We start from the raw sequence: 12,280 nt of genomic DNA, 5'->3' as shown, positions 1-12,280 counted from the left end.
GGACTCTAGACCAAAGGACAGATTTCCACCGGTCTAATGTCCATTGCTCGTGTTTATTGGCCCAAGCAAGTCTCTTCTTATTATTGGTGTCCTTTAGTAGTGGTTTATTTACAGCAATTCGACCATGAAGGCCAGATTCGACCATGAAGGTCTCCTCTGAACAGCTGATGTTGAGATGTGTCTGTTACTTGAACTCTGTGAAGCATTTATTTGGGCTGCAATTTCTTAGGCTGGTAACTCTAATGAACTTATCCTCTGCAGCAGAGGTAACTCTGGGTCTTTCATTCCTGTGGCGGTCCTCATGAGAGCCAGTTTCATCATAGCGCATGATGGTTTTTGTGACTATGCTTGAAAGAAAATTCAATGTTCTTGACATTTTCATATTGACTGACCATCATGTCTTAAAGTAATGATGGACTGTCATTTCTCTTTGCTTATTTGAGCTGTTCTTGCCATAACATGGACTTGGACTTTTACCAAATAGGGCTATCATTTGTATGCAGATGTCACAACACAACTGATTGGCTCAAATGCATTAAGAAGGAAAGAAATTCCACAAATTAACTTTTAAGAAGGCACACCAGTTAATTGAAATGCATTCCAGGTGACTACCTCATAAAGCTGGTTGAGAGAATGGCAAGATTGTGCAAAGCTGTCATCATGGGAAAGGGTGGCTATTTGATGAATCTCAAATATAAAATGTATTTTTATTTGTTTAACACTTTTTTGGTTACTACATGATTCCTTATGTATTATTTCATAGTATTGATGTCTTCACTAATATTCTACAATGTAGAAAATAGTAAAATAAAGAAAAACCCTTGAAGAGTAGATGTTCTAAAATCTTTGACCGGTAGTGTAACTCTGGGTCTTCCTTTCCGGTGGCGGTCCTCATGAGAGACAGTTTAATTATAGCGCTTGATGGTTTTTGCGACTGCACTTGAAGGATTGACTGACCATCATGTCTTAATCTTAAGGATCGGACCCAAATCTAACTGCCTGTAACTCGGGACCTGAAACAAGGAAATGCATATTCTTGATAACATTTGAAAGGAAACACTTTGAAGTTTGTGGAAATGTGAAATTAATGTAGGAGAATATAACACATTAGATCTGGTAAAAGAAAATACAAAGAAAAAAAATGTATATTTTTTTTGTACCATCATCTTTGAAATGCAAGAGAAAGGCCATAATGTATTATTCCAGCCCAGGCGCAATTTAGATTTTGGCCACTAGATGGCAGCAGTTTATGTGCAAAGTTTTAGAGTGATCCAATGAACCATTGCATATCTGTTGTGCCTAACTAGTTTATTAATACATTTTCAAGTTCATAATTGTGCACTCTCCTCAAACAATAGCATGGTATTATTTCACTGTAATAGCTACTGTAAATTGGACAGTGCAGTTAGATTAAAAATAATTTAAGCTTTCTGGCTCATATCAGATATGTCTATGTCCTGGGAAATGTTCATGTTACTTACAACCTCATGCTAATCACGTTAGCCTACGTTAGCTTAACCATCCCATGGGGGACACACCGATCCTGTAGAGGTTTTAAAGTAATGATGGACTGTTGTTTCTCTTTGACTGGTACTGTATGTCTGTGAAAGAGAAAGGCTGCCTTAGTAAATAATATTTCAGGCTTTTACCTCACCTCTGACTCCTGTCCTGAAGTCAACCACAACCACATCTATATTTGTTTCACAACGAATTTACCCTCTCTCTCCTTTCCACCTCTCCTCTCCCTCTCCAGGGGTCGGTTGATTCGTACACCAGTAGACCGTCGGATTCCGACCTGCCAGCGGAGGAGGACCGTGAGGCGTATCGGCATGAAGCTTAGCTCCAGCTCGACAGAGCTAAGGTGAGTTTTGTTATGACACACACACACGAATATACATACTTCAGGAACGCATGCACACACACACACACACACTGTTAATACTAATTCAAAACCACACACTCACATTATTGGCAACACTAATTGAAACATTGTTGTTTGCTGTGCTTGCAGTCTAAACTTGTAGTGTTTGCGGTGAAGACCAATGTGAGTTACTGTGGAGCTCTAGATGGCGCCTGTCCTGTTGAAGGAGCTGCAATCAACTACGAAGCCAAAGACTTCCTGCACATTGAGGAGGTGAGGAACAACACTCCTCAAGAGGGAAGAACCCTCCTTTCTCCCCTCTTCCTCTCACTCCTTTTCCTCTCGCCCCTGTTCATCTCACTCCTCTTCTGTTTTCCCCCCTTCATCTCACTCCTCTTCCTCTCTACCCTCTTCCTCTCACTCCTTTTCCGCTCGCTCCTCTTCATCTCACTCCTCTTCCATTCTCCCCTCGTCATTTCACTCCTCTTCCTCTTCCTCTCACTCCTCTTCTTCTCTCCCCTCGTCCTCTCACTCCTCCTTCTTCTCTCCCCTCATCTTCTCATTTCTCTTCCTCTCTCCCCTCATCCTCTCACTCCTCTTCCTCTCTCCCCTCATCTTCTCACTCCTCTTCCTCTCTCCCCTCGTCCTCTCACTCCTCTTCTTCTCTCCCCTCATCTTCTCATTCCTCTTCCTCTCATTCCTCTTCCTCTCTCCCCTCATCTTCTCATTCCTCTTCCTCTCTCCCATCTTCCTCTCATTCCTCTTCCTCTCTCCCCTCATCTTCTCACTCCTCTTCCTCTCTCCCCACATCCTCTCACTCCTCTTCTTCTCTCCCCTCATCTTCTTACTCCTCTTCCTCTCTCCCCACATCCTCTCACTCCTCTTCTTCTCTCCCCTCATCTTCTCATTCCTCTTCTTCTCTCCCCTCAGCTTCTCATTCCTCTTCCTCTCTCCCATCTTCCTCTCATTCCTCTTCCCCTCTCCCCTCGTCCTCTCACTCCTCTTCCTCTCTCCCATCTTCCTCTCACTCCTCTTTCTCTCTCTCCTCTTACCCAAGGGAACAACACAGCTGTAGAAAGCATCCATGTTGTGGTTATAACTACTTGCGCTGGATTAGTTAGGGTAATATTCATATTGTTGTATTTCCAGAAGTAGTTACCATACAGTTGCTACAATAATGACATGGATCAGGCAGTGATGTGTTTCATTGTGTAATGTTGCATTATGTTGTATTGTAACAGAAGTACAATAATGACTGGTGGATTGGTCGTTTGGTGAAGGAGGGAGCAGATATCACCTTCATCCCCAGCCCTCTGCACCTGGAAGATGTAAGACTCGTGCAGAAACAAAGGTGAACTAACACTAACACTAAAGTTACATTTTACACAATATTTGCCACAAATTATTTTGTTCAGACTATGTCCTGATGTTTGTAAGAATTTGGGACATCAAGGGAATATTGGGGGCACAATTTAATATTGTATTGTGTCCTCACACTAACATTGAACTGGCCTTCTTTACACTTAAGCCTTAACACCATAACCATAACAGTAACCTTAAACCCCAACTATGACCCAGGCTGTAACCCCTGACCTTTGTTCTGATTTGTCTGTTGTCAAAGATTGTCTATTATATTGACAAGATAGTCAAGTGACTGCTCTAATTATGGAAATACATGTCCTCAAAGATGAAAGGCAGGCAGGAGGAGGTGAGATCAGGACAACTCAAATCAAATTGTATTTGTCACATGCTTCATAAACAACAGGTGTAGAATAACAGTGAAGTGCTTACGGGCCTTTCCCAACAGTGCAGAGAGACATTTTTTTTTAAATAATAGAAAGATAATAACATGAATAAATACACAATGAGTAATGATAACTTGGCTATATACACAGGGTACCTGTACCGAGTCTACGTCCCTAAACTGGGACATGCTTAACACCCCGGCCATCCTACAATCTAAGCTTGATGACCTCAATCTCACACAAATTATCAATGAACCTACCAGGTACAACCCCAAATCCGTAAACACGGGCACCCTCATAGATACCATCCGAACCAACCTGCCCTCCAAATACACCTCTGCTGTTTTCAACCAAGATCTCAGCGATCACTGCCTCATTGCCTGCATCCGTAATGGGTCTGCGGTCAAACGACCACCCCTCATCACTGTCAAACGCTCCCTAAAAAACTTCAGCGAGCAGGGCTGTCTAATCGACCTGGCCCGGGTATCCTGGAATGATACTGACGTCATCCCGTCAGTAGAGGATGCCTGGTTATTCTTTAAAAAAGCCTTCCTCACCATCTTAAATAAGCATGCTCCATTCAAAAAATGTAGAACCAGGAACAGATATAGCCCTTGGTTCACTCCAGACCTGACTGCCCTTGACCAGCACAAAAGCATCCTGTGGCGTACTGCATTAGCATCGAATAGCCCCTGTGATAGGGAAATTAGGAACCAATATACACAAGCAGTTAGGAAAGCAAAGGCTAGCTTTTTCAAACAGAAATTTTCATCCTGTTGCACAAACTCAAAAAAGTTCTGGGACACTGTAAAGTCCATGGAGAATAAGAGCACCTCCTCCCAGCTGCCCACTGCACTGAGGCTAGGAAACAATTTCACCAACGATAAATCCACTATAATTGAGAATTTCAATAAGCATTTTTCTATGGCTGGCCATGCTTTCCACCCAGCTACCCCTACCCCGGTCAACTGCCCGGCACCCCCCACAGCAGCTCGCCCAAGCCTCCCCCATTTCTCCTTCACCCAAATTCAGATAGCTGATGTTCTGAAAGAGCTGCAAAATCTGGACCCCTACAAATCAGCCGGGCTAGACAATCTGGACCCTCTCTTTCTAAAATTATCTGCCGAAATTGTTGCAACCCCTATTACTAGCCCATTCAACCTCTCTTTCGTATCGTCTGAGATTCCCAAAGATTGGAAAGCTGCCCAGATCACCCCCCTCTTCTAAGGGGGAGACACTCTAGACCCAAACTGCTACAGACCTATATCTATCCTACCCTGCCTTTCTAAGGTCTTTGAAAGCCAAGTTAACAAACAGATTACCAACCATTTCGAATCCCACCGTACCTTCTCCGCTATGCAATCTGGTTTCAGAGCTGGTCATGGGTGCACCTCAGCCACGCTCAAGTTCCTAAACGATATCATAACCGCCATCGATAAGAGACATTACTGTGCAGCCGTATTCATCAACCTGGTCAAGGCTTTCGACTCTGTCAATCACCACATTCTTATCGGCAGACTAAAAAGCCTTGGTTTCTCAAATGACTGCCTCGCCTGGTTCACTACTTCTCTGATAGAGTTCAGTGTGTCAAATCGGAGGCCCTGTTGTCCGGACCTCTGGCAGTCTCTATGGGGGTGCCACAGGGTTCAATTCTCGGTCCAACTCTCTTCTCTGTATACATCAATGATGTCACTCTTGCTGCTGGTGATTCTCTGATCCACCTCTACGCAGACGACACCATTCTGTATACTTCTGGCCCTTCTTTGGACACTGTGTTAACTAACCTCCAGACGAGCTTCAATGCCATACAACTCTCCTTCCGTTGCCTCCAACTGCTTTTAAATGCAAGTAAAACTAAATGCATGCTCTTCAACCGATCGCTGCCCTTCAAATGCCCACCCGTCCAGCATCACTACTCTGGACGGTTCTGACTTAGAATATGTGGACAACTACAAATACCTAGGTGTCTGGTTAGACTGTAAACTCTCCTTCCAGACTCACATTAAGCATCTCCAATCCAAAATTAAATCTAGAATTGGCTTCATATTTCGCAACAAAGCATCCTTCACTCATGCTGCCAAACATACCCTCGTAAAACTGACCATCCTGACCACTGAACATTCGGCAAAATACAAAATAGCCTCCAACACTTTACTCAACAAATTGGATGCAGTCTATCACAGTGCCATCCGTTTTGTCACCAAAGCCCCATATACTACCCACCATTGCGACCTGTACGCTCTCCTTGGCTGGCCCTCGCTTCATACTCGTCGCCAAACCCACTGGCTCCAGGTCATCTACAAGTCTCTGCTAGGTAAAGCCCCGCCTTATCTCAGCTCACTGGTCACCATAGCAGCACCCACCAGTAGCACGCACTCCAGCAGGTATATCTCACTAGTCACCTCCAAAGCCAATTCCTCCTTTGGCCGCCTTTCCTTCCAGTTCTCTGCTGCCAATGACTGGAATGAACTGCAAAAATCACTGAAGCTGGAGACTCATATCTCCCTCACTAGCTTTAAGCACCAGCTGTCAGAGCAGCTCACAGATCACTGCACCTGTACATAGCCCATCTGTAATATAGCCCATCCTACTAACTCATCCCCATACTGTATTTATTTATTTATCTTGCTCCTTTGCACCCCAGTATCTCTACTTGCACATTCATCTTCTGCACATCAATCACTCCAGTGTTTAATTGGTATATTGGAATTACTTCGCCACTGTATATAGATTTTTTCTACTGTATTATTGACTGTATGTTTGTTTATTCCATATGTAACTCTGTGTTGTTGTATGTGTCGAACAGCTTTGCTTTATTCTTGGCCAGGTTGCAGTTGTAAATGAGAACTTGTTCTCCACTAGCCTACCTGGTTAAATAAAGGTGAAATAAAAAATACAAAAAATAAAAATGTGCATGTGTATGAGGTAATTGTGGTAGATATGTACATATAGGTAGGGTAAAGTGACTAGGCAACAGGATAGATAATAAGCAGCAGCAGCGTATGTGATGAGGCAAAAGACTGCAAAAGGTGGGTCAATTTGGTTAACTATTTAGCAGTCTTATGGCTTGGGGGTAGAAGCTGTTCAGGGTCCTGTTGGTTTCAGACTTGGTGCATCGTTACCACTTGCTGTGCGGTAGCAGAGAGAACAGTCTATGAGAGAAGCTGGAGTCTTTGACAATTTTGACACGAGTGTCTACTTAAATCAGTGCATTCGTTACAATGTAAACATTACAAAACTTCTATTAAATCAAATAAGCCTCAGGAGGCAAATTAGCAATTACATTTTTTGTTGACCATTTTTCAACACTCTCTCATTGATCTCCATACAAAAATGCCTTACTTCGTGGGCTTATATTCGTGGACAGATTTTGGGCAGAGTAAATAACACCTCTTGCTTCACCTCTTCCTCTCTGCTGTTGTGCAGGAAAAGAGTGGGGAACTCTCCCTCTAGCCTGGGTGACATGGTGTCTGGGAGCTGGAGGACCATGTCGCCATCTGGTGGTAAATATACGAATTACAACATCAGACCTTGTACTTAATTTGTTTTCAAAAGACAAACAGAAGCAAAAGCAGATAGGTTTTTATAATGTAGTTTTCTCTGATACAAGCATGAACCTGTTTTACAGGGTGTAATTTTTCACCAATTATAGGAACTTCTAGCTTTGATTAACACTCTTTCCCTTGGTATCTCGCTCTTCTTTCATACAGGAACACATTCCTCCATATGACGTCGTCCCATCTATGAGGCCATTGGTCTTAGTAGGACCGTCCCTGAAGGGCTATGAGGTAAACGTCTCTCTCTCTGTCTCCCTTCCAGTAAGGCTTAAAACAGTTTCTCTACCAGGAGCAGGCAAGCTATGCATCTTCTTCCTTGGGGGACCGAATTACACCGGAGATTTGACTAAATGGGTGCCAGTTAAGCTAACCATCTGAGGTAACGGTTGGTTGAAAAACACTTTCCTAGAACCAGTTAAGCGCAACCTCTAGTCTGCTCCAACTAGTGATACGGATTAACATTCTCATTTCTCTCTCTGCGCCACAGCTGAATAATATCTAATTCAGACAGTGGAATTAATAACACCAAGTTTGGCTAATTCATTGATCTACAGTTGAAGTCAGAAGTTTACATACACCTTAGCCAAATACATTTAAACTCAGTTCTTCACAATTCCTGACATTTAATCCAAATAAAATGTCCCTGTTTTAGGTCAGTTAAGATCACCACTTTATTTTAATAATGTGAAATGTCAGAATAATAGTAGAGAGAATGATTTATTTCAGCTTTTATTTCTTTCATCACATTCCCAGTGGGTCAGAAGTTTTCATACACTCAATTAGTATTTGGTAGCATTGCCTTTAAATTGTTTAACCTGGGTCAAACGTTTTGGGTAGCCTTCCACAAGCTTCCCACAATAAGTTGAGTGAACTTTGGCCCATTCCTCCTGACAGAGCTGGTGTAACTGACTCAGGTTTGTAGGCCACCTTGCTCGCACACATTTTTTCAGTTCTGCCCACAAATAGGATTGAGGTCAGGGCTTTGTGATGGCCACTCCAATACCTTGACTTTGTTGTCCTTAAGCCATTTTGCCACAACTTTGGAAGTATGCTTGGAGTCATTGTCCATTTGGAAGACCCATTTGCAACCAAGCTTTGACTTCCTGACTGATGTCTTGAGCTGTTGCTTCAATATATCCACATAACTTTACTTCCTCATGATGCCATCTATTTTGTGACGTGCACCAGTCCCTCCTGCAGCAAAGCACCACCACAACATGATGCTTCCACCCCCGTGCTTCACGGTTGGGATGGTGTTCTTCGACTTCCAAGCCTCCACCTTTTTCCTCCAAACATAACCATGGTCATTATGGCCAAACAGATCTGTTTTTGTTTCATCAGACCAGAGGACATTTCTCCAAAAAGTATGATTTTTGTCCCCATGTGCAGTTGCAAACCGTAGTCTGGCTTTTTTATGGTGGTTTTGGAGCAGTGGCTTCTTCCTTGCTGAGCGGCCTTTCAGGTTATGTCAATATAGGACTAGTTTTACTGTGGATATAGATACTTTTGTACGTGTTTCCTCCAGCATCTTCACAAGATCCTTTGCTGTTGTTCTGTGATTTATTTGCACTTTTCGCACCAAAGTACGTTCATCTCTAGGAGAAAGAACGCGTCTCATTCCTGAGCAGTATGACGGCTGCGTGGTCCCATGGTGTTTATACTTGCGTACTATTGTTTGTACAGATGAACGTGGTACCTTCAGGCGTTTGGAAATTGCTGCCAAGGATGAACCAGACTTGTGGAGGTCTACAATTTTCTTTCTGAGGTCTTGGCTGATTTCTTTTGCTTTTCCCATGATGTCAAGCAAAGAGGCACTGAGTTTGAAGGTAGGCCTTGAAATACATCCACAGGTACACCTCCAATTGACTCAAATGATGTCAATTAGCCTATCAGAAGCTTCTAAAGCCATGACATAATCTTCTGGAATTTTCCAAGCTGTTTAAAGGCACAGTCAACTTAGTGTATGTAAACTTCTGACCCACTGGAATTGTGATACAGTGAATTATAAGTGAAATAATCTGTCTGTAAACAATTGTTAGAAAAATTACTTGTGTCATGCACAAAGTAGATGTTCTAACCAACTTGCCAAAACTATAGTTTGTTAACAATACATTTGTGGAGTGGTTGAAAAACTAGTTTTAATGACTCCAACCTAAGTGTATGTAAACTTCCTACTTCAACTGTTAATGCTGTGTGATGTTTATTTGATCTGGGGTTCAAATTCAATGAATTTCAAAGTATGCTTCTTTAGGGAAGAGGATTTCTCACGTACTGTACACATTTTGCCAAAGGTGCATGGTGAAGCTGGATGCTTAGACTTAGAGATACTGGGGTAAAGTTGTATGTTTTTTATCCTGATGCTTAGCTAGTTTCTTTGAAAATGATATGTGTGTATCCAAGATCTTTCTCTCCCTTTGTCTTTCTCTACCCTCTCTCAGGTGACATATATGATGCAGAAATCTCTGTTTGACTTCCTGAAACACAGGTTTGATGGAAGGTTAGTATAGACAGGCATCATAATTAACCTACAGCTGCAGATTCATGTAGTTAATTGTTTACTTCTCTATTGTATGTGTAGCGTGGTTCGTTCTGCGTTGTGTACTTTTAATTAGGACACTGCCACAACTGGAGGTCTGCTGGTTGGATTCTTTTTATTTGCCCTGCACACGAAGAGACAACACACAATATTTTAGCCCTTGGCGCAGTCACAGCTCTCAGGCACCTGCACAAGCACATGGACACTCACTCAACCACTGTCCCAAGTACTCACAAGTTAACATAGGTACCCTAGTTAGCGAGCTCGGTGAAACTTGTTAACATAAATCTTTATATTGTCCACATTGTAACAAACGTATAGTTGCATAACAGCACATTGTGTAACATTACCACGGTTTTATATCGAACAATTTCGGAGCCAAGGACAACATACCTTGCTAGCCAAAGGTCAGGCAAGAGAGAACAATAAGGAGGTACGGAAATACAGATAACCCGCGATTGGCCAAACCAAAATATACAAAACTTTTACAATAACGTGTATGTACAATATTGATATGAAAAACTGTTTGTACACCAAAAACTAACATTAGTTATGCAGCTGTAATTAAATTTAAAAAACACACTGAATTATTATTATCATTATCAAATTATTAACATCCCCTCTTGACCTGGACTATTTGAATTGGTCCTTGTGTGCAACTTGGTGCATAATCTAGGGGAACAACATCCCACTGATTGTCACGACTTCTACCGAAGTCGGCTCCTCTCCTTGTTCGGGCGGCGTTCGGCGGTCAACGTCACCGTTCTAGCCATCACCGCTCCATTTTTCATTGATCCATTTGTTTTGTCTTGTTCCCTGCACACCTGGTTTTCATTCCCCAATCACACTGCATGTATTTATTCCTCTGTTCCCCCTCATGTCTTTGTGTGAAATTGTTTGTTACATGTTAATTGTTGACGCGCCAGACTGGTTTACTTATACCGTGTTGTTCAGGAAGATGTTTATTGTTAAACATAAATTACTGTGCACTTTTGCCTATGGGCTGGAGGTTTTTGGCGCAGTTGCGTCTGTCTGCTGGTTTCTCCTGTCTCAATAAAGAGTGCGCCTGTTCATAACTCTCTGCTCTCCTGTACCTGACTTCGCTACCAGTACGCACACACCTGACACTGCTACATATGCACATCTATGACACAATTGTTATTTTGTTTGCTTTCTCTCTGTTTGGTCCCTTTCTGAATCACCATCACAACTGTGGTCTTCTATCTGTAGTGTGTATTAGCAGCGTATTTGTGTTATTTGTGTTTATCATGTTTTGTTTTTGACACCTGCAGAATCTCCATTACACGCATCACGGCAGACCTTTCTCTAGCCAAGAGATCTGTCCTCAACAAGAGGCCCATCATGGAGAGATCCAATACTCGCTCCAGCCTGGGTGAGTACTCACACACACGCACGCACGCACGCACGCACACACACACACACACACACACACACACACACACACACACACAGATGTAGTGTAAGTGGGCCTCATTGAGGATATATGACGATATCTTTTCATCTTTTGAATTTCTCTTGTTTATTAAGCCTTTATAAATCCTTCTTTATAAAGCTACCTTCTCCTCTATCTCCCTCTCTCCCTGTCTCTCCTCCCCACTCTCTCCCAGGTGCTCCAGAGGCTGATCAAGTCCCGGGGGAAGTCTCAGAGCAAACATCTGAACGTGCAGATGATGCCTGGGGACAAGCTGTCTCAATGCCCCCCTGTACGCGGACACATTTTACATTTCAGTCATTTATCAGACGCTCATATCTAGAGCAAGTTACAGAAGCAATTAGGGTTAAGTGCCTTGCTCAAGGGGCACATCGACAGGTTTTTAATTTTTGGTTACTGGCCCAACACTTTTAACCACTAGGCTACCTGCTTACCCACCATACAGTACTATTCACAATTGCAACCCAACCAACTGTCTGGCTTTGATTACCCTCCCACTGTTCCCTAATAGGAGATTTTTGATGTTATTCTGGATGAGAACCAATTGGAGGATGCATGTGAGCACTTAGCTGAATACTTAGAAGTCTACTGGCGTGCCACTCATCTTCCCCGCACCACCCCTATCAACAGGCGATTGGAGCAGAACATCATGATCCCGCCCTCAGCCGTCTCTAGCCTACAGGTGAGATGCTTTCATATGGAAGGAGGAGGGAAGGTGGAGAGGAACAGAGATAGTTGGAGAAGGGAGAATGGAAAGAGGACAGATTATGGGAGGGGTTTCTTTATTAGGGTAGGGGAGGTCTTTATGTGGTTGTTGTGTTGCAGCTCTTACAGTACTATGCCAGATTCACCCTCTCCCCTCCCTCTCTCATGTCTGTCTGTCTGTCTGTCTGTCTGTCTGTCCATCCGTCTTCTCACTCATCCCTCATTAACGTTTTTGCAGTTTTCTGTAACACAGGAATTAATTGAATGAATGAAGAACAATTTTTAAAAGGGTTACAGTTTCCTCTGTCTTACATTCTGTATGCAATACAAAGCCTAAGATTGAAAGACTTAAAACGCCTTAGCCTATTTGGACTTCCACTGTGTGTAAGTCGAAAAAATTGCACAAATGTATTTGTTGATGGT

The 12,280-nt window shown here is 42.8% G+C and overlaps 1 pseudogene; it reads left to right on the top strand.

The window, feature by feature from the left end:
• LOC106566718 (voltage-dependent L-type calcium channel subunit beta-4-like) overlaps positions 1 to 12,125 on the top strand; it is a 25,293-nt pseudogene extending 13,168 nt beyond the window's left edge.
• Positions 12,126 to 12,280: the final 155 nt, after the last annotated feature.

The sequence above is a fragment of the Salmo salar genome, chromosome 13 (assembly GCF_965601325.2).
Source record: "Salmo salar chromosome 13, fSalSal1, whole genome shotgun sequence".
Classification (NCBI taxonomy): domain Eukaryota; kingdom Metazoa; phylum Chordata; class Actinopteri; order Salmoniformes; family Salmonidae; genus Salmo; species Salmo salar.
This window is presented reverse-complemented; position numbering and strand designations above follow the sequence as displayed.